This window comes from Pleurodeles waltl, chromosome 2_1, assembly GCF_031143425.1.
Source record: "Pleurodeles waltl isolate 20211129_DDA chromosome 2_1, aPleWal1.hap1.20221129, whole genome shotgun sequence".
Classification (NCBI taxonomy): Eukaryota; Metazoa; Chordata; class Amphibia; order Caudata; family Salamandridae; genus Pleurodeles; species Pleurodeles waltl.
In genome coordinates this window covers 485,467,935-485,490,539 of record NC_090438.1, presented here as the reverse complement: position 1 = coordinate 485,490,539, position 22,605 = coordinate 485,467,935, and positions in this window count along the sequence as shown.

Sequence of the window (22,605 nt, the reverse complement as noted above, 5' to 3'; positions counted from 1 at the left end):
GAGGTAAGTAAAACACTTACAAGTCCCAGTTTTGGGGCATAGGCAGCCCACCGTTGGGGGTTCAAGGCAACCCCAAAGTTATCACACCAGTAGCTCAGGGCCAGTCAGGTGCAGAGGTCAAAGAGGTGCCCAAAACACAGAGGCACCTATGGAGAACAGGGGGTGCTCCGGTTCCAGTCTGCCAGCAGGTAAGTACCTGCGTCCTCGGGGGAAGACCAGGAGGGTTTTTTAGAGCACTGGGGGGACACAGGTAGGCACACAAAACACACCCTCAGCAGCACAGGGGCGGCCGGGTGCAGTGTGCAAAGCAGGCGTCAGGTTTCAGGTAGGAAACAATGGAGGGACCCGGGGGTCACTCTAGCGGTGCAGGCAGGCACAGAGGGGGCTTCTCGGGACAGCCACCACCTGGGCTAGGCAGAGGGTCACCTGGGTGAGGTTCGGTTCCTCCAGGTCCTGGGGGCTGCGGGTGCAGTGCTGGTTCCAGGCGTCGGGTCCCTTGTTACAGGCAGTCGCAGTCAGAGGGAGCCTCTGGATTCTCTCTGCAGGCGTCGCTGTGGGGGCTCAGGGGGGTCGTCTCTGGTTACTCACGGGCTCGCAGTCGCCGGGGAGTCCTTCCTGAGGTGTTGGTTCTCTGAAGCTCGAGCCGGGGGCGTCGGGTGCAGAGTGGGAAGTCTCACGCTTCTGGCGGGAAACGTGAAGTCTTTGGAAGTTGCTTCTTTGTTGCAAAGAAGTAGCTGGTTTTGAACAGGGCCGCTGTTCACTGGATTGTCTTGGTCCTTTAGTCCAGGGCAGTCCTCTGAGGCTTCAGAGGTCGCTAGTCCCTGTCGGATGCGTCACTGGAGCAGGTTTTCAAAGTTGGAGACAGGCCGGTAGGGCTGGGGCCAAAGCAGTTGTCGTCTTCCTCCTTCTCTGCAGGCTTGTAGGTCAGTCCTTCTTGTTTCTTCAGGTTGCAGGAATCTGATTTCCTGGGATCTGGGGAGCCCCTAAATACTGAATTTAGGGGTGTGTTTAGGTCTGGGAGGGCAGTTACACCCTCTTTGTGCCTCCTCCTTGTGGGGAGGGGGGCACATCCCTAATCCTATTGGGGGAATCCTCCAAACTCAAGATGGAGGATTTCTCAAAGCAGGAGTCACCTCAGCTCAGGGCACCTTAGGGGCTGTCCTGACTGGTGGGTGACTCCTCCTTGTTTTTCTCATTATCTCCTCCAGCCTTGCCGCCAAAAGTGGGGGCAGTGGCCGGAGGGGTGGGCATCTCCACTAGCTGGGATGCCCTGGGGCACTGTAACAAAAGGGTTGAGCCTTTGAGGCTCACCGCCAGGTGTGACAGTTCCTGCAGGAGGAGGTGAGAAGCATCTCCACCTAGTACAGGCTTTGTTCCTGGCCACAGAGTGACAAAGGCACTCTCCCCATGTGGCCAGCAACATGTCTGGTGTGTGGCAGGCTGGCATAAACTGGTCAGCCTACACTAGAAGTTGGGTAGGTATTCAGGGGGCATCTCTAAGATGCACTCTGGGTGTATGTTACAATAAATTGCACACTGGCATCAGTGTGCATTTATTGTCCTGAGAAGTTTGATACCAAACGTCCCAGTTTTTAGTGTAGCCATTATGGAACTGAGGAGTTTGTGTCTGACAAACTCCCAGACCATATACTCTTATGGCTACCCTGCACTTACAATGTCTAAGGTTTTGCTTAGACACTGTAGGGGCATAGAGCTCATGCACATATGCCCTCACCTGAGGTATAGTGCACCCTGCCTTAGGGCTGTAAGGCCTGCTAGAGGGTGATTTACCTATGCCACAGGCAGTGTGAGGTTGGCATGGCACTCTGAGGGGAGTGCCATGTCGACTTAGTCATTTTCTCCCCACCAGCACACACAAGCTGTAAAGAAGTGTGGATGTGCTGGGTGAGGGGTCCCTAGGGTGGCATAAGACATTCTGCAGCCCTTTGAGACCTTCCCTGGCATCAGGGCCCTTGGTACCAGGGGTACCAGTTACAAGGGACTTACCTGAGTGCCAGGGTTGTGCCAACTGTGGAGACAAAGGTACAGTTTAGGGAAAGAACACTGGTGCTGGGGCCTGGTTAGCAAGGTACCAGCACACTTTCAAATCATAACTTAGGATCAGCAAAGGCAAAAGGCTAGGGGGTAACCATGCCAAGGAGGCATTTCCTTACAGTGTGGCTCCTGTATCCACTAAGAATGAGACCTTGTATCCCATCACCTTTCTCTTCACAAAAGGTCATCTCTGATCCACTTCTAGGGAAGCTGCAAGCATACAAGCGCCTTCATCCGAACTATCACTCATCCATTCTTCATTTATTTCATCCTCACTATAAAATGGAAATTGGTGCACTGTGTTATTACTACTGTCTTGCCTCTGACCTGTGACCTGCTGAGTAAGCATCACCTGTTGCTGCTCCATCGGGGCTTGAGGTATCTGCATTTGCTGTCTAGGTACCATGTGGACCTGCTGCTGTATTGGTTGCAATTGGGTTAATTGTGCACCTGCATTTGCTGCACCGGTAAGAAATTCTCTCCTCGATTCTGAACGTTAGGAATAAATCCTTTAAATCTTGGGACTTTCACAGTTTGAAATGTACTGACATCACCTTGCTGAACAACACCATCCTGCACCATCAACGGACACTCCCGCTTTCAGTATCCCACGTTTCCGCACAAATGACACGGCAACATCTTTTTCATCCCCTGCATGTCATTCTGAACAACTACAGTCCCTAACTCTGGACTACGCATCATGTCAACTCCACGTCCTCTACCTCTCACTTGAGTCTGAAACATAAAAGCTGTCTGCTGCGGCGGCATAGGCGGTACTATGGCTCCCTGCACTCCTGTTTGAGCTGCCTTTATTTGCATTACCATCGCTTTCTCCTTCAACTTTTTCTGTTATAATTTAATCTCGTCCCTACAGTATTTTGCATACTTCAACACCTCATCAATCGGCTTTGCCTGCCTGCAAATTCAATGACTCTTAATCATCTGTCCTACTTCTGGTCTCAACCCTTCGACAAATCTGAACACAAAATGCAACATGTCTTTCGGCTCAATCGCTTCCTTACCACTGTACTCCCTGAATGCTTGTAACAATCTTTCATAATAAGTATGTATTGACTCTTTAGACTCTTGGACCGTTCAGTCAATCCTTTGCCAATCAATATTTTTGGGAGAAATTCTTGTCTTCAGGAACTCGATCACCTGATAATAATTTTTCATTACCTCAGGTGAAGGTGCACCCGTGACCTTATCCCTTTCTGGTTCACTTGTTGGCCAGTCCACTGCTCTCTTACACTCAGCCCATAAGTCAGCTGGTACGATTATCTCCAATAGTGTGTTCAAGTCTTCCCACAGACATTTAGAAAGTTTCACAAATCTCTCTGTTTGCTGATACCACTCAACCGGCTTCTCTCTCAATTTTGGGTAATCATTTGTAAATGACAATATATCACTCCTGTGCCATGGAACATGAACAACCTACCCTCCTGGAATCTCTCGCATCGGAAGCATTTTTACAGATTCTTTTTCTTTGAACTTCCTCAGACCCTTCTTGCGAATCCCGCTTCCACTTATCTTTTTTCTTTATCAAATCAAATCATTAACATTTATAAAGCGCGCTACTCACCCGTGCGGGTCTCAAGGCGCTAGGGGGGAAAGGGGGGGTTATCGCTGCTCGAACAGCCAAGTCTTTAGGAGTCTCCGGAAAGCGGAGTGGTCCTGGGTGGTCCTGAGGCTGGTGGGGAGGGAGTTCCAGGTCTTGGCCGCCAGGAAGGAGAAAGATCTCCCACCCGCCGTGGAGTGGCGGGTGCGAGGGACGGCAGCAAGTGCGAGGCCAGCGGAGCGGAGGGGGCGGGTGGGGACGTAGAAGCTGAGGCGTCTGTTGAGGTATTCCGGTCCCTTGTTGTGGAGGGCTTTGTGTGCGTGGGTGAGAAGACGGAAGGTGATCCTTTTGCTGACTGGGAGCCAATGCAGGTGTCTCAGGTGTGCGGAGATGTGGCTGTTGCGGGGTACGTCGAGGATGAGGCGGGCCGAGGCGTTTTTATCCATCTACCTTCCCACTTCTCTAATGCTCCCCAGATCTGAGCACTCTGCAACAATTCCCTCAAATGTGCCTTCATTCCCGCTGATCTCATGTGCTCGAAATCCTTTGCCTCAAAATCTAATCTGTAACTGCATTTCAAATGCTTCGTTTTCTCAATCTCGATATCATGTTTTTCTGCTAACTGCCAGTTTCTGATGTATTTTACTCACTTCCCTTGTAATCTTTGGGCACAAATACCTCAGTTCTTCTTCAGTATAAGATTCCAGTCTGTTCACACCCATTGTTCCCTCAACCAGTTTGGTTGCTTCTATATTCAACCTCACACAATTTATTTGATCTTCACCCTTGGATGCATTTTGAGGAGTGTTTAGACTGTCTAACCATTTACTCAGCTGCTGAGCTGACAATCCCTGTAATGAAATGTTACTCGCATTTTACACTGGTAACTGTTGCACCACTGTATCTGAAGCTTGCGGTGTCAAATGTTTCAAACTCTGACTCGCATTCAGGCCATTTGCTACATCTGGAAGCGCTACAGGTGGACTAAGATCTATTAAAGGTCTAGATCCATTGAAAGTCTGTCCTGCAGAAGACATCATCTGCACAGGATGACTCACTCCCCTCCTCACGAGACTCTGTGACATTTCATTATGTTCTCCTGCATCTGATTTCTTTTGCGCAAATGAGGGTACAGCTGGACCAAAGTAATTGGTAGCGATATTGCATCTGGAGCTGCCCTAACACTCGCGCCCTGTGGGAATGTTACCCCCATTGCCTGGTTCATGACTGGCATGATATCTGACTGTGTTCCTGTCATTGGTGTAAACTTCGGCAAACTCTGCACCTGTGCTGAAGGCAATAGAATTGGTGTTGGTTCTGTCTGAACTAGCATTGGCTTTGGAAGCACTTGCTCCCTCGGCACTATTATGTTCGAGACTGTTTCAAGAACTGGTACATCTGGATAAATTCTCTGTACCGAAGGTGGATGCATCTGCGCTTGAACCACACTAGTAGTTCCAGCATTAAGTGTACTCTGTACTACCCCTGCTATTTGTCCGCAGTCTGCCTATACTGTTCCCTCAGCTGCCTGTTCTTGTGCTGGAGCAGCTATAGTAGCACTAGTGCCTGGACCCCCTTAATAGGTTGTTAAAGGTGGATGACGGTCTCTTAACAGCTGCATAATGAGATCCTCAACATGGTAATCTTCATCATCAACATAAGACCTTCTCTTTTTCTTTTTCCCTACACTTTCATCCTCTTTAGCGCCATCCTCCTTCTCTGCCTCATCTTTCCTCCATAATGGCAGGAAACAATTTAGCACACTGTAGTTTTTCTGCTCTCCATCTCTTCTGTTCCCAATCCCATCTAGCTTCAGCTAAAGATTTCCCTACACGCTTCATTCTCCTTTTAAACTTCATTTCTTGTTGCTCTCTAGCCAGCAGTTCTCATATCACTAGAGCCTCAAACTGTGCTGGTCTCGGTAACGGCTTCATCTCATATAATGCCATTCGCAACTGGTCCAGAATCCTCAAATTAAATGTCCCATGCTCTGGGAATGCTAAGGACCCTCGCTTCTTGGTTAGCTTACACCACTGCTTCAACCACAAACACAGTGCTACACCTCGCTCCTCCATCACAATGTAAGCCGGAGAATTTTCCGGTGGGGTTGGCTCCCCCACTGATGCCTTAATGTAAGAATCACCCTTCATCGCACTTCTGAATGCCTGATGTCACACTCACACCCAGCGGCTGAAAAAGTCTTGAGGCTCATCCTCCTCAACTCAATTCACACAACTAATGCAAATTATTTGTGAGCACTTACCAAAAAAACAATAAGTAAAACAAACCTGCTGGGTTACTACAGGAAGGGACACTATCACTTCAGAGACCTTACGGATTTTCACTAATGGCTCTTTTGGCTCATGTAGCTATTCCTCTTTCTCAGTCTCCCACATTCGCAAGCAACATTCGACCAGTGACTTTTTGCTCTCAACTGATCAATGGGTCTGTCCTAGTGCACATAGAAGTTGCCAAATCTCAGTCGAAATTTATTTTACTCATTTATCACACTCACCGACTTGTTGACAATGCCTGATCAACCTACTAACCCAGACAGATTATAACATATACCCAATTGTCTCCTACACTTGTCAATATACTCAGGAGTCTTAGACCACGCAAGGTCCGTACATCACCAACAACCACGTGGATACTTTTTGAGCACAACGCACCACACACATGTGAAGTTCGATGACTTCCCTACTCTCATACTACGGAGTACGCACACTCCTACTAACCTCAACTGGAGTACGCAGACTCCCTACTTACCTCACATACATCACAATTCACCTGCGGTTTGCTTAAGCTTGTGCACGCGCAACCTACCAATTTTACACTACCTCAAAACACGCCGAGAGCATACCCAAGTCCACTAACAGGATCTGGGAACGTCATTTCTGGGCTTAAGGGGACATCATCTTGGCTACCATTGCCATTTCAGAAAAACAAAATTCAAACCTCAGAAAAATATGAACAACTAATCCTAACTTAAACTACTACCATAACCAATAATCACCACATAACCAGTTCCCCAAGGAAACTAACCATCATGCCGCTACCAAAAACTGTTAGCGCGCCTGGTCCTTAGTAAGTAAACTTACAAGGGGACGCGTATGGGTCTCTGAATCTTTTGACTCGCATGGAGTATCCTAGTCATGCAGTGACTATTGAATCAATAACTAACGTCCATAATCAGGAAAACACTCTATGAAAACAAAACGTTAAACAATGCTAATCAAAAATAACCACTACTCAGGAAAAGTGTTAACAAGTTTTATTTCCCTATTGCTTACAATTCTAAGTCATCTGTTAGATCAACTTTATGCAAATCAACTCTTTATTAATTCATCAGTTAGAAGACATTGGGGGTTATTCCAACTTTGGAGGAGGTGGTAATCCGTCCCAAATGTGACGGATTTACCACCAGCCGTATTACGAGTTCCATAGGATATAATGGACTCGTAATACGGCTGGTGGTATATCCGTCACTTTACCGTCACTTTTGGGACGGATTACCACTTCCTCCAAAGTTGGAATAACCCCCATTATCTCTTAAAGAATACATATGCGACAATGCAATACCATAAGCTATGAATACCAGCATTAACAATGTAATTCAGCAATTAAGTTTGTCAGTCATTTGTCGCCGTTAACATCACCCCTAACAGCCTACCTAACCCAGATTAGCATTATCATGGGGGTCTTCATGTGAAAACAATTTAGAGAAAACATTAATTTGGAAAAATCTACCTAAGTGTGAATCTCTATAAACAGCGCAGTTGGTACCTAGAAGAAAAGGCACAAAAATCATCAGTCACATTTTCATAGCCAGCTATTTAGGATGGATCAGCAACAAGTCAGTCTTCGTCTTCAGGTCATCAAGTAGTCAGCTACGGATCAGGCTCACGGAGTATGAGCCCAATATCAGCACCTCAGACAGCGTCTCCTGACGTCATAAATTTTCTCCCTGCAGTTCTGATTCTTCACCACTTTTTATTATGGTCTCCCAGTCCATCCCCCTAAATACTAATTGGTCAGTTGGTCAGCAGATATGACTTTAACCTATAGTTTTTGTTTACCGAATCTACTAATTTTCATAAACTTCAAGTTACACAAAACGGATTGGTCCTTCTTGCGATGCCCTCATCATCCGGCCCTTCAGGTATCAAAATTGTTGCATATGGCTCTCCAGTCAGTGCCTCTATTGTTCAAGTCCTGGGAAAGTACATTTAGCTTACTCAACACGTAATTGTATCAAATTGTCTTCATCATCTCTTGTCCGTTGGTACATTGTAGAAAATTCTAGCTAGGTAACTTGAACTTTGAACGGGTCAAGGCTGCAGCTCTCGATTTCCAATCCTTTGCAAGGCGTCCGGTGTCTCCATGTTCAGAGTGAGCGAGACCCAGTGGAACTAGGCCTTTAGTTCAGCTAACTTAATAACACAAAACAGAGGTTATGCATCTCATTATGACATATTGCTACATTTTTCTCATATATTTTCATTCTTTTGCACATTTTCAGTCGCTTTAGTACACATGGGGATCATACCCCGAGGGCACATTTTTCAAACATGCACATTGTTTTTCTACAATTAATTTCTCTATGCATTTTCACATTAGTAACAACATATAAATCATGAATACATTTCTTAATTAGCATATCTGCTTCAACAGACTAAAGGGATGCAAGGTTATGTCATGAAAGATGGGCTACCTGCAAAGACTAGGGATGATTGTGTTACATATACCTTTCAGCTTCATGGGGAAATAGTAAAGAAAGACAATGAGTAATTCTTCCTGTTTGTGGAACGTTTTTTAAGGCCTTCATATGGAGGAAAAGTGGAGTAGTGTTATTTACAGTCGAATGATGCTTTTAGGTTGTGGGCAATGCTATTCATGTGTCCCTTAGTGTCATAGTTTTGCACAGTTTGATGAAAATGACTTCTGTATTTATTGGGAGTGATTTTGCTAAAATTTGAGAATTTAAAAAAAGTTAAAATATGTGATAGCTGGGATACTTATGCCAAGATACCTTTTCGCTTCATGGTGGAACGCTAAATAAAGACAAGGAGTAATCCTTCATGCTTGTGACCATTTTTAAGCCCTTCATTTGGAGGAAAAGAGTAGTGATATTTACAGTCGAGCGATTCAGATATGTGGGAAATGTTATTCATGTGTTTTGCTAATATTTGAGAATTCTTAAAACGTTATAATATGTGATAAATGGGATAATTATGCCAAAAGGGGAGGCAAAGATTTTTAATTGTATGTATTTTTTTGCCACATGTTTATCTTCTGTAGTTTAATATGTTTTTAGAGTATTTGGGAAATATGTCCGGCACGGTTTCAGGTACTGTAAAATTGAACATTACGTTTTAAGTTAAACAGCTAAAATATGATGGTCAAACTGTTCAGACCCCCTCTTATTACCTTTGTAGTGCAGTGGGCATGAACGGTTGACCCATCGCATTAGCAAAGAAAATACTTCTGGTGCAAAAGAAGAAATTCAGCATGCAAGGGCAGCTTCCCTTGCGTTCTATATTTGTTTTTGTTTTTTATACTGTGATGCTCAGCAAGCACAATACAATGACATCACAGTAACAAAAGTGAAAGCAGGTGGCACCATTAGACACCGTCTGCTTTCACTTTATGCAGTGCTTGGGGGGCATACCCCTGCCCTCTTTGTAGCTGGACCTTTCCCTAGTTTGTCGCTGCATGGATATCACCACAGGATTGCAACACCAAACCAAGGTTCTACTCACTAGATACCAGGGATACTTTGGGGAGGAGTGAACCTCCCCCAAACAAATTAGGTACTAGAGTAGGGTGATTGGGAAGGTTACACTGAACAGGCCACCTCTAGGGGGAACAGAAATCCCACTAGGAAACCAGGGATATATAAAAAAAAGGTGGAGCAGCTCACCCTGCCGTTGAGCCATCCTCCCACCCCAACGGGGGCAAAGCAGTCCTTTGTTGTCTTCTAGGCGTTAGAGGGGTGTACCCCGAAGGTGCCCCAAAGTTGGCAGAAAACCAACTAGACATGAAGAAAGTACAAATTAAAAAAGCAAAGAAGGGGTAGCGCAGCCCACCCTGGCATCAGTGCATGCATCTACACCAAAAAGACCCCAACAGTCCTTTTGTCCCCTAGGAAGCAGATTGAAATGATTACCCCAGCCTGCCCCCATGGGGGCACAAAACGCCCACTAGACACCAGGGATAATATAATTTAAAAAATAGAAGGGGTGGCATGTTCAGCAATTAGGCCATGGCTCGACCCCCAAAACAGACCCAGCAGTCTTTCTGTTGGGGCATATTGTGGGGTTAAAGTGGTTCACCCAATCTCTCCCCTTTAGGGGCAGAAAGCCCACTTGGCACAAGCAATTATTCCTTTTAAAAAAAACAATGGGGTTGGGGGTGCCCAGGCATTGGGCTTGACCCTTCCCGTAAAAGGCCCTGCAGTCTCCCTCTGCAGTTTTAATGGGAGAACTGTGGGAACACTGAGTGGTCGAATTGTGTGTATCCTCACAGATTCCAGAATTTTCCCTCACAGAGGCAAAGCCCAAATAGAGCAGCTACATACATCGACAAATTGGATCAATTTGCAAGGAAAATTTTGAAAATAATTTGATGGCTCCACTGTGTTCTTGGACATTTTCTGTTGCAGGTGATAGGCTCAGACACACAAATGCGAGACCATGTTTATTGGTGGAAGTGTGGGAATATACAATAGTAGAAGCTTCCATGCAATTATTAATTGACTTTTTCTCCATTTTTAGATCACAAATTCTCTCTGAATCACATGACTGTATGGGTAACCTAAAATTAAGCGCTGTACGAACAACCTAATTTTTAAACTCAGTATCTTGGAAACATTTAAAAAATGCTTAGAAGCCCTGCATCCCAATTTTTAATTCATTAGATTTTACAATATGAATTGCTGCATGGTCAGTACACAGTTAAATACCTTTATAAGCTATAGCTGAGTTATTGACACTATGGCCCCCATTATGTCACATACACCAAACTACTGTCATCGCAGCTACTTTCCATCCGCCATACCACGATCACTACCAGACTTCCGCCACTGAGAAAGGCAGAAATCCGGCAGTGATCATACTGGCAGGCGGTAGTAAGCTGGCGCTGCTACCACCAGCACCACCACGCCAGTTGAACGTCACCAGTCGTATCATGACCTTCCCGTTCCCTACTGGAAGACCACCTAGAAGAAGGTAAGTTGGGCTTCTGACAGGGGAGGGGGTGTTGTGTGTGTGTGTGTGTGTGTATCTGGTTGTGTGCATGAATGTGTAAGTGTGTGTGTGAATGCGTGTGTGTGTGTAGTGTTGTTTGCGTGGGTGTATGCATGTGTGTGAATGCGTGTAAGAGTGGTAAAGTGAGTGTGTGAGTGTGTAAGAATGTGTGTGAACATGACTGGATGTATGCGTGTATGCCAGTGTGAGTGAGTGGGTGTATCAGTGGTGCGTGTCTGCGGCTGTGTGCGTATATGGGGGGTGAGAGGATCGGAAGGGGGAGTAAGAGGATCGGAAGGGGGTGAAAGGATCGGAAGGGGGAGTTTGAACGGAGGAGGGCAGGGAGGCATCAGGTGGGTGTGGAGGAGGGTGGGGTAGCCACCTACCAGTACCAGGGAAGGAATTCCCTGTCACCGGTAGGGCCTACCGCCGGGGTTTTTGTAATGTTGCTAACGCCACGAACACCATGGTGGAAGGCAGGTTCAAAATGCCCCTGATACCGCCATGGCGGTATGAGTAAAGAAGTGGCGGGTTGGCTGCTGCCAACTCGCCATTCTCATAATGTGGCGTTATGTACCTCCAGCCTGTTGGCGGTACTGCTGCTACATTACCACTCACCGCCGGGGTCATAATGACCCCCTATGTATCATGTGTTTTGAACATCCACCAAACACTGTTTGACTCTGCAACCAGAAGTGTTTGGTGGATGTAAAAGTACATTACTTTTGTAAATCTGCCATTGGGAAAAGAAATTACAGCTGAAAATGATGTGCCCTATTTCTAATATTTTCTGTACCTATTTTTTTTAATTTCAACAATTAGTTTCTTTGGGAAAACTATGACGAATCTACACAATTTTCTTTTCTTTTCCGAAATGTATAGTTTCTGTGTTCACCAGGGACTTTCGTACCTGATTCTACCATAATCTGCATGTATGGGGAAACCACAAAAAATACGAAAAATCAACTAAAACTAAAAACAGGTAGAAAATTGTTTCAGAACTCTGCTGGCTCCGGAAATCTGGCAAGATGGTGATATTAGCACTCCAAACCTTTGATTTATGTCATTTTTAGGAAAGAAAAAATGCTTTATTGCACAACATTTTCTACATTTTGACTATTTCCTTGGATCCCTCCAAGGGGAATCCACAAACCCTGGGATCTGTGGAATCCTATTATGTAGGTAAAAAGGATGCACATTCAGCCTCGACATCTTTTGTAGAAAAATAATTTATGAATCTTTAATTGCAAAGTACCCGAAACTTCACCAAAAGGGCTTAGCACTGGGATGATAGAAGCTTCAGCAGCTAAGGGATTAAGTTTGCAAGGCAGATTTGAGAAGGTTGAAAGTGTCCTCCTGTAAATTGAGCTTGATGTATGTTGTTGACTGAGTGAGTTTTAAATTCAGAAGTGTGAGTGTGGTATGTACACTAATTACCATAAACTAACACAGTAATGCACACTTGATTCATTTTGTAAGAATAGAACACTGCGTTATGATTTACACGTGTGGCCCATGTGTTGCACAAATACCTCTGCAGCAGGTATGTTAACCTACTTACCTCTGTGTCAAAGGGAAGAACAGAGACATTACCATGGGCAGTAAAATGTTCATAGCACAGCACTGAGAGTAGAACTGAAGACAGTAACAGGAGCATTATGGCACCATCACATTTGGTTTAAGAATGGAAGCATCAGGGCTAATTTTAACACATATTATGAAACAGATGAGCAAGAAAATCAGACAACAAAATTGAGTCAATTTAACACAATGTTTAACACAATGTTCTTGCATGCTATTTGTTATTTGCAAAGTATTATTTTACCTAAGTATCATGGTGTTAAACCCAACATCTGTGACATAGTCTCTCCCCTAACATTTTGCCTTCAGACCTCCTGTTTTTCCTGACTTAAATTTTGCTGGCCTTAGGACTCTGGGCAGTTTACCACTGCTAATCAGTGATAAACTGCTTCTGTTCTCTTCCTAAAATATGTTAGATTTGTGTTGGAAATGGCCCTTTTTGCAGGGTCACTCCCAAACTTTTTGCCTTGCTCCACCACTTTTCTGACTTTGGGACTCTGCACGTTACCACTGCTAACCAGTGCATGTGCTCTCTCCTTAAAACATGGTAACATTGGCTTAAACACAATTGAATATTCAATGTACTTATAGGTCCCTAGTAACATGCACTACAGGTACCCAGGGCCTGTAAACTAAATGCTGTTGTGGGCCTGCAACACTGATTGTGTCACCCACTAAAGTAGCCCTTTAACCATGTGTCAGGCCTGCCATTGCAGGGCCTGTCTGTGAAGCTTTACACAGACAGGCCTTTTCCAGGCCCAGACCTCCCCTTTTTATACACACAGGTCAACCCTAAGGTAAGCCCTGGACAACCCAGAGGGCAGGGTGCAATGTATTTGAAAAGCAGGACATGTACTTTTAAGTTTCACATGTCCTGATAGTGAAAACCTTTTTTCATTACAGTGAGTCCTATCTCTCCCATAGGATAACATTGGGATTACCTTATTACATTTTATAAGTATTTCACAATATGGAAGAGATGCGTTATTACAGCTTGGTGTTTGGACAGGGCTTTGGAAAAGATTTTTCTCAGACAAATATGTGGGTAATCATCCTGTGTTTCTGCTATTTTATCACTAGTGTTAGCCGCAAAGAGTTATTTTTATGCACCTGTCTGGTATTCGTGCCATTTTAACATGAATCCGATATCCATTTTATTATATACGTTTTTTATTACACTGTGCTTGTGTTTTTAATGACTTGACAGTGCCTAAATTTGCCTATATGATTGTGCCGGGAGGAGGCTCTCCATGTCAATGTATGCTATCTAAATTATCAAGAAACTGTATTATTATGTAACATCAACCTAGCACTTTAAATTTTTTAATCTTGGGTCGGATAGTTTGCATTTATCTTGATGATGGTATCACCTGGGGAATTTGAATCTGAAACCACCTCATATTGTTTTAAGAGCTTTTAAATATTTGTATTATTCTAACACTATGAAGCAGACGTCTTAGAAACCTTGATATCTAAATGTTAAGTTATGTATTGGGAATAATGGTGGACCATAGTAGGCCATGGCCCATGACTGTTTTTTTAGAATTTGAAGGTTTTAGAGAAGCTATTTTTATTTTAAATTTTATTTTAAGCCAGTGTGAAAGCATAATGGAACTAACGCACCCTCTTTGTACGATTTAATGTGTAGCTTTTATGACCTATGGTCGAATAAAGTATAAATTGGATACAGCTTGGTGTCTCTGGACTCACAATTTAAAATCACAACTTACAGTGAAGTTGAACTTTAATTTGCTGTTCTAAAAAAGTACTCTTTTAGAAAGTTGGCATTTTCTTACTTTTGCCATTTGGTGCCTGCTACCTGTCTATGAATACACATCTAGGGTGGGTGACACCTGGGTTTGTGCAGTCCCTCTAGACAGTCACAAACACGCTTAGGCATGACTTGATTGGCCACCCATCTCCTTCAAGGCCATCCTGGGCACGATGGAAGGGAGGCGCTGGACACAGCCTCACACTTACACCTGAATAGGCTGTGTCCTGTGCCCATACAGAGAGCTTCATAAACCCCTGTAATGAGTCTGGAGCCAGGGCAGGAAGGGAGGAAGGACCTCTCTACACTTCAAGGAGCCTTCTTTGAAGTCTCCCCCACTTCAAAGGCACAACTGGATATAAGTATTGGGTCTCTGTCACCACCACTTCAGTACACTTCTGGCCCTGTGGATACTCTGCTAGAAAGAAGAACTGCTGTGCTGCTACAAGGGCTGCAAATTTGCCGGACTGCTATTCTGCTGACTTCCAGCTTTGCTGTGATGACCTGCTGCCTCTTGCCTGGGAGTGAGAAGAACTGGACTTGCTTCTCTCTACCCAAGAACTCAGAGTGGCTCCAAGGGCCAGCTGACTGGTTTCCTGTTTTCTGATATCTCAGGGACATAAAAGACTTCCAACTTACCTGCTTCGGGACTCTGCCAGATGTGACTCTGCCCTGCGAAGTGGTGCCACCTCAGTCCTGGACCCTTGGATATGAGGCCCAAAGTGCTTCTTCAGTCAACCCACATATCCTCATCAGAACTAGGACATCTTCACCCTTGTGGGGACTGTAACTGGCGCATCTTTGCCTTTAATTGGATCAGAACAGGCACATCCTCCCTCCTTACCGCGTGGAGTGGGCCTGGCGCATTGCCTTCAGGACTAGTGTATCATCCTCAGAACCAACGCATCACCTCAGCTAGACCTCACATCTTCCTCGACGTCAAGCCAACTAGGATCAAGGTACTTTGGTTCAGCAGGCTTAGGTGGGTCCCTGTATTTGTTCCATGATCCATCATGCCCAGCTTGAACTCTTGACTTTGTCCCGTTCCGGCATGACCTGATTTCCTCAGTTGGTGCTTCTTGCTTCTAATATCTTTTCTATAATTTAATCTTTAAAAAATCATAACTCAAGTTCTACCTATTGGATGTTTGTTGTCATGGCCTTGTTTTATTTATTAAATTAAGCTCTATTGTTCTAACAAGGTGTGGCATCTTTTTGTCTGGTGTTTTCACAGTTTTACTGTTTAAAGTGATACACAAATAGTTTACTCATTGCCTGTTAAGTTAGGCCTGACTGCTCTGTGCCAAGCTACCAGAGAGTGATCCCAGGTTAACCTAGGGTGTGTTTGTGACTTACCCTGACTAGGATTGTGGTTCCTGCTTAGAAAGGGTGCATACCTCTGCCAACAAGAAACCCAATTTCAAACAATTGGCTTCTACCCAATTGGCATATTGAATTTATTGTAAGTCCCCAGTAAAGTGGCACTATCTGTGCTGAATCCCTGTGAATGAAATGCTACTAGTGGGCCTGCAGCACTGGTTGTGCCACCCGCTTAAGTAGCATTTTAAACATGCCCCAGGTCTGGCATTGCAGCCTGTGTGTGTAGAGTTTTAAACTGCTATTTCAACCTGGTAAAGTAAACCTTTTGCCAGGGCCAAACCTTCCTCTTTATTAATTAAATGAGTAACCCCATAGGGTAGGCCCCGGACAGTCCAGAGGGCAGGTTGCAATGTATTTAAAAAGTAGGATGTGCACTTTTAAGTGTTATATGTCCTGGTAGTGAAAAACACATATTTGTTTTTGTCTACTGTAAGGCCTATCACAGCAATAGAATAACATTGAAGTTACCTTATTGCATTTTATAAGTGTAATTTCCAGATAGGAACAAGCAACCAGGTCATGTTTGGTATCTCTAGAATCATAATGAAAAATAATAATATATGGTGAAGCCAGATTTCAAATTACAATTCTGAAAATTCCACTTTTATAAAGTTGACATTTTCCTGCTTCAGCCATTTGCTATCTGTAGCCTGTCTCTCGGTTACATAACTGGGCGTAGTTGACAATTGGGCTTTGTGTATACCTCCTAGACAGCCAAACACAATGACGAGTTGAGGTGTGACTGGAAGGGGCATCACTGGCAGGATGACAGGGAGGAGCTGCACCCAGCCCCTCTTACACTTCAATAGGCTGCTCCCTATCTCCACACACACGGTTGCATATCCCCTGTAGTTAGAGTGGAGCCAGGACCAGGATGCAGGGTGCAGGGCACCTGTGCACTTCAAAGGCATGCCTCTAGAGGCTTCTCCACACTTCAAAGGCACAACTGGGAATAAATACTGGACCTCAGACACCACTTCTTCAGTACAGTTATTGACCTGTGGGTACTCTGCGAGGAAGGAGGACTACTGAGCTGCTGAAAGGACTGTCAATCTACTGGACTGCTGCTCTGAAGGACTGTTGCCCTTCTGTACTGACTTGCTACCTGCTGCCCTCTTGCCTGGGTGAGAAGAATTGGACTAGCATCCTTTGAACCCAGAGGTACTCCAAGGGCTAGTTGGCTGACCTACTGATTTAAAACTAACAACTTTGCACCTGCGCCTGGACTCTACCATCTGTGAGTCTACCTTGCCAAGTGGTGCCATCCCAATCCTGGAACCTTGGAAGTGGGTTTAAGGTGCTCTGCCAGCCTCTGTGGATCCACTGGAACCGACGCATCTCCTCTACTGCGTGTCCCAAACCCAAGTATAACTGGCAATTCTCTACTGATGCATAGATTAGACCTGTCACAGAGACCTGCCTCACTTGCAACCACTCGGAATCAGTGCTGCGTGGCACATGCTTGGTGTGGGACCTCACATCCCTTGTCTATGACAGTCTCAACGACAATGCCAGACTCCACATAGCAGCCTCTCGTCTCCTTGGAACCGATGTGCACACTCTCCAGGGCCTTAAATTCCACTTCCTTTTGCACTGAAGAGACCTAGGCCTCTATTTATCAATATTTAAGCAACGCAGCAAACCACCTTTCTGCACTTCGTAAAGGGGAGGGAGCAGGAATGTGCTGAATTTAACATTATGCAGCACATTCCTGCTCTCTGGCTGCCCTGGTGCACAAACTGCTGACTAGCACCAACGTAGGTAGGGTTGGTTTTGTGCAGGAAGAAACTCCTTCCTGCACAAAAAAATCCTTAGAGTCATTTTCCTCAATGCAGCCCAGTCAGAAAGAGAAAAAGCCAACGAGACATAAAGATATTTTTCAACTCTGGTGATAAGGCATACAACTGTAATGCAATTCCAGGTCTCCCAGTATTGATAAATGGGGGAGTGTGTCAGAAGGCTTCGGTACACTCACACTCCATCCATGGCATGCCTCCCTGCCTCAGCATAAGCCAAGACAGCAATTGGCACTGCCTTGTATTACTCTAGATTTATCAAGCTATGCAGGGCCATGCGAGGTGGCCTTGGGTGGCTTGGTAAATCTCATTTAAGTTTTGTGTCACTCTTGTGTCCCCTTGCGTGGCACATGGCTGAGATAAAACCTCTTAAATATGGGTCTAAGTGTGCTGAAAAGATGGTCTCATTCACTTAGATCTATATGCCGACGAGTGCTTCTATTTTGGAACAGCTGTAGTTGGTGTATGGCGTCCTCTGGGTGGACAGTGTTCATTGTTTTTATAGTCTAGCAGAGAGTGGATTAAGATATTGACAATGGTCACATGCTAATGGGTTATGATAAATGGGAAAATTATACAGATAATACTAAGTCACTAAGACCAGGCCCTCACTGAAGCAGAGACCTCAGTTTCCAGTGTCAAACTTGAGTCCAAAGTCAGGCCCAGAGTCCGTATTCTCAGGCTAGACTAAGGATGTCAATGCAGGAACCTCTGGGGATGTTCAGGTGGGGCATCTCAAATTGGCGACACCCAACTGAGAAGAAATGTAAAAGGGAGAAATCCTACCAGCTGAGACCTGTCAGATTGAAAATATCTGAACCACTCCAAGAGGCACTCTCCTGACAGCCAATCTAATACAATCACTTGTAGTCAATTGTATTGAAGGCAGCTGGCAGATCTATCAAAGCCATTTCCTTCATACTCGCTCTGCCACAGATCATTCAAGGCAGATTGGACCACTAGCTCGGTGCTGTTATACAGTGCAAAGCTGAGCTAGGTGGCTTCTATAAGCCTGCTGCCCTCCACAAATCCCTGAAGCAAACCCATGTCCATCAGTTCAAGGAGTTTGAGGATAAGGCAATTGTAAAGTTGGCTGAAAGTTATTTAAACTCTGATGGTCCAAAATGTGCCTCTTTGAGGAGGGGAGAAGCTCCTGAAATGTTCCTCTCAGATGCTACATTTCCAGTTTTGTTGAGCCCTACAGTCAGCCTCCTAAAACCAATATGAGAGACACTAGTAGAGAACATGTGGCAAAATGAGAGCTAGCAGCCTTCTCCAGAGGCCAGATTAGGTCAATAAGTATAGCGTACTTCTGGATTCCCCATATAATGTTCCTATTACCACTAACTTACACTGAAGTAGAGGGTTTGAAGAAGGATAATGCTAAAATGAAACTGTTGTTTTCTACAAAGATTCTGAGACATCTTAAATCAGGAGTCTTCGCTTCCATGCCGCGGGCCTCATCTTTATGAGGCAATGAGTCCTCAGAAAGGGACATGGGTGGAGAAGCTGATGAACTTGTCCTTGTTTGTCGTTTATAGGCGCTCTGTATAAATAAATACCTTTACCTACAAATACAGTGGACGCCTGTGAGCACGCACAGGCCGGTGGGCTAAGCTTCAGGTGCTCAGCTACGTGGCATTAATGAAAGGTATTCTCTTGAAGTAGCAGTTGGCGTGATGCGGGTCAATTTCCTCATTGCGATTGGAAACGATGGCTGAAAAAAGGCCAGGAAGGGAAATCTCTTCTAGCCCCTGTGCAATACTAGATTATTCTTACTTGCCTCACAGCTTCCTCAGGTTCAACCTGGCAGTGAGGAGGCTGGAGAGGCACAGCTGTATCTTTAACTGATCGACCCCTTTCTGATGCTGACGTGCATATAAATAGACAAGTGTTGCCACTCAAAATACTTGACACTGCAAGTGACAAATGGCTAGCCAGTGGGGTACCTCAGAATGTAATTGTCAACAACCAAAGCACTGCACGGGTCTGACTCACGACCTCATTCTATTTATGCTGTTCTGTGTGAATGGCACTGCAGCAGAGCAATTACTGAAGTGGTCAATTCCAACGTCTGTCTCTATTATTTTTCCTATTGCATGAGTCTAGTTGACAGTGAAAATCTATCAAGGAAAAGTACCTATCTAACAAAGGGTGTGTGCTATGCACTTGAAATTGTCATTAGTGCCATGAAGCACTGGATATCCAGAAGGGCAGAGACTGGACATAACTTTCTGCTCAAAGAGATGGATGGGCAGCCAGACGGTCTAGGTACCCCTTTTGGTTAAGGACAAGATAGGGAGAATGTAGTCTATAACAAGCTTTGTCAGTGGTAGATGAACCATATAACTGTGAGAGCTCGGTAAATAAGATAAATAAATACATGTAGTGGCTTTTCAGCAGGAAGCAAACGCTATTCACTAATGTGTGACATGTGCTTATAATCATCTCCAGCGTGACACGGTGGACACCATGGATGGGAGGTCTGCATAGAAAGTCCAACCCTGAGTGAATGTAGAATATATTGTCATCTGACAGTTCAACGTCATAACTCTGTTGGCGTATCTTCAATCTGACTAGTAGGTTTGGGGATTCTTGTGCATTTCACATACAAACCACTTTGCTACTAGTGTGAACCACATTTGCATTTGTGTGGACGTTTAGTGAGTGCTACCTTAGTGTATCTGCATCGCAGAGACTAGCAATTAATCAGACACATAATTCAGCTATCAATTATGTTTTTATTTCCTAAACACAAGTTTATTTTTAAAAAGCTGACAGGCTATGTATATTAAGTCATCTTTATATTTATTGGACCGTTGCCGCTCACTAAGTTAGGAATAGAGAACTATTTCTTAATGGTGGCCTCCTAGATTTGAAGTATTCACAATCACATTTTAATAACCTCATTGCTGTGCTTATTTAATTTTTGGAACATGAGGTACTATATATTTGTCCTTTTGTTTTTCAATAATTTAGTGAGAATTCCCGCGGAGTCTAAGATGTGAATTTAATGAACTTAAAATGAATTTCCATTACAAATATGGCAAACTTGGACGGCTTAAACAATGGCTTGCCTTCCTAAATCAGTGATCTATCATTCAAAGCAGGTGCATTAAAGGACCCGCCAGACAGTGCCTATCAATCTTTCTTACAGAAAAAAAGATGCAGAAGAGATGACCAAGAGACCGAAGAGCAAACTGGGAAAGACATCAGCAAATCGAAATGTGAAGCTTAAAACTTTAAGTCAAAGAAGCTGCAGGTGAGAAGAGAGGCACAAGAGTAAGGGTGGGTATTATAGGGAGCCTGTGGAAACTAGAATTGGAGAGGTAACTCTGAAAACCAGGCCTGCATCCTCAGCGCAAACTGTCAACATCATGGATGACTGATGTTATTAAATATCTTACAAGCTCATTTTGTCCTGGAACTTTATTTCTGGAACCAGCAGGAGGCTTTCTTTCAGGAATAGCTGCCGATGCGTAATTTGTTAGAGCACATTGGAAAAAAGTGGAACTAAAATAGGTCACCTCTAGTAGTTCTGGGTGTGAGAACTGCTTCACATGACCCACCGGTTAGTGATATATGTCAGATGAACCGCAGCTAATGTCTCAAGCAAAACCCATTACTGTAAGACAACTTGCTCTTGGTACCCAGCACGTAGTCACCTTCTTTTTCACTCGTTTTTTAACAAGGGTGTGGTTGTAGATGTCATAATCATGACTAGTGACGAAGAACTGTACTAAACTGCCCATAGACACCATATTAAGCACCAATCTTCCTTCCACACATTTACCTAAATTCTAATAATACGTTAAATTATAAATCCATTCGGCACAATCCATTAATAGGTCTTCAAATCAGCTTAACTTACACTTTAAAAAAATGCACAATGTGTTCTGTCCCATTTTTCTGCCGAGGAAAGCAGGAGACTTCATATGAACCACAGCAACGCATGTTTTGATCTCTATCATTCTCTGACCCAGTACCCATTGCCTATTGCATGGCAGAGGTCAGATCTTATTGAAAACCTGAAACCAACTGCTGGTGTCATGATCAGCGCGCCAACTACACATACATTTTTTATCAAACAGCAGAACACTAATAAAGCAATGGTTTCCTCCAAGTTATTTTCACATTAGGTCTAAACCTAACGGACTATCTGAATATAATTTGAATTTTATTCTTCGGCTCAATCTTCAATTCACCCTTCCGAATAATAGATGTCTCCTAATTTGCTCCTTTTTAAATGTTTCATCGTGTTTTCCAGTCCATCACTATTTATCATTTTACTAGTCTGCAATTTCGGAATGGTGTACATATTACTTGAAAGTATTCTGCCAGACTGATTGTGCCTATCAATTTTCTGCAAGAATTCACTATATCCCTTTGCTATTTTTTAAATAAAATACATTCTGGCATCATTTATTCTCCTAATTGGGCTGTGTTTCGGTCTAATATTTTCCTTTTTGTTCCTCCTTTTCAGACGTTCATAATCTGGCTCCTACTCACCCCGATGGGAGAATGCAAACCCATCTTTTTAGTTTTCTGAGAACTATCGATTCCAACCACCAGAGGATTGAAATTAATGTTGTGCATTGAGGAAATGGGGTCCATGGCCAAATCTGGAACGTCATTAAAAAAACATTTGTTTAATAAAACAGTTTTTTTGAGTAGCCCTCAAACTATGAATAGCATTTTAATAATGAAAATACCACTAGAGCCTCAGGCTCATGTGAGGTAACGTCTTAAATTTCTCCCAGTGCTAATTAAAAGAACTAAGCACAGCACTTACTACCAGAGCTTGAGTTTTGTTTAAGTCAAAAGGAAGAGAGGTGGTAGAAACCCAGTAGGTGGAATGCTGTGGGGTAGTGAATATCACGACAGGAATACTATAAACACTGATATAATCGGGTTCTAACAGTCAACCTGAGGTTGTCTAAATGCATCAGTGAGGTAAATGTTTCACTGCTACTTGCTTGCCATGAAATCCAGGTCTGTCTGTCATGTTAACAAACATATCTCTCTGATATACTGAGTGTCACTAAGAGCCACCTATCCCAACCACTAAAGGAACTGTCTGTGTCCTTTTTACACCACAGTCACTACACAATCCTCCAGTGTGCAAGATGCAACTGTCCATTAGTTGAAGCCTTCATCATTTAGATGGCAAACACGCTCCACAGCTGTGGCATGCAGAAATATACACCACCTGAGTCT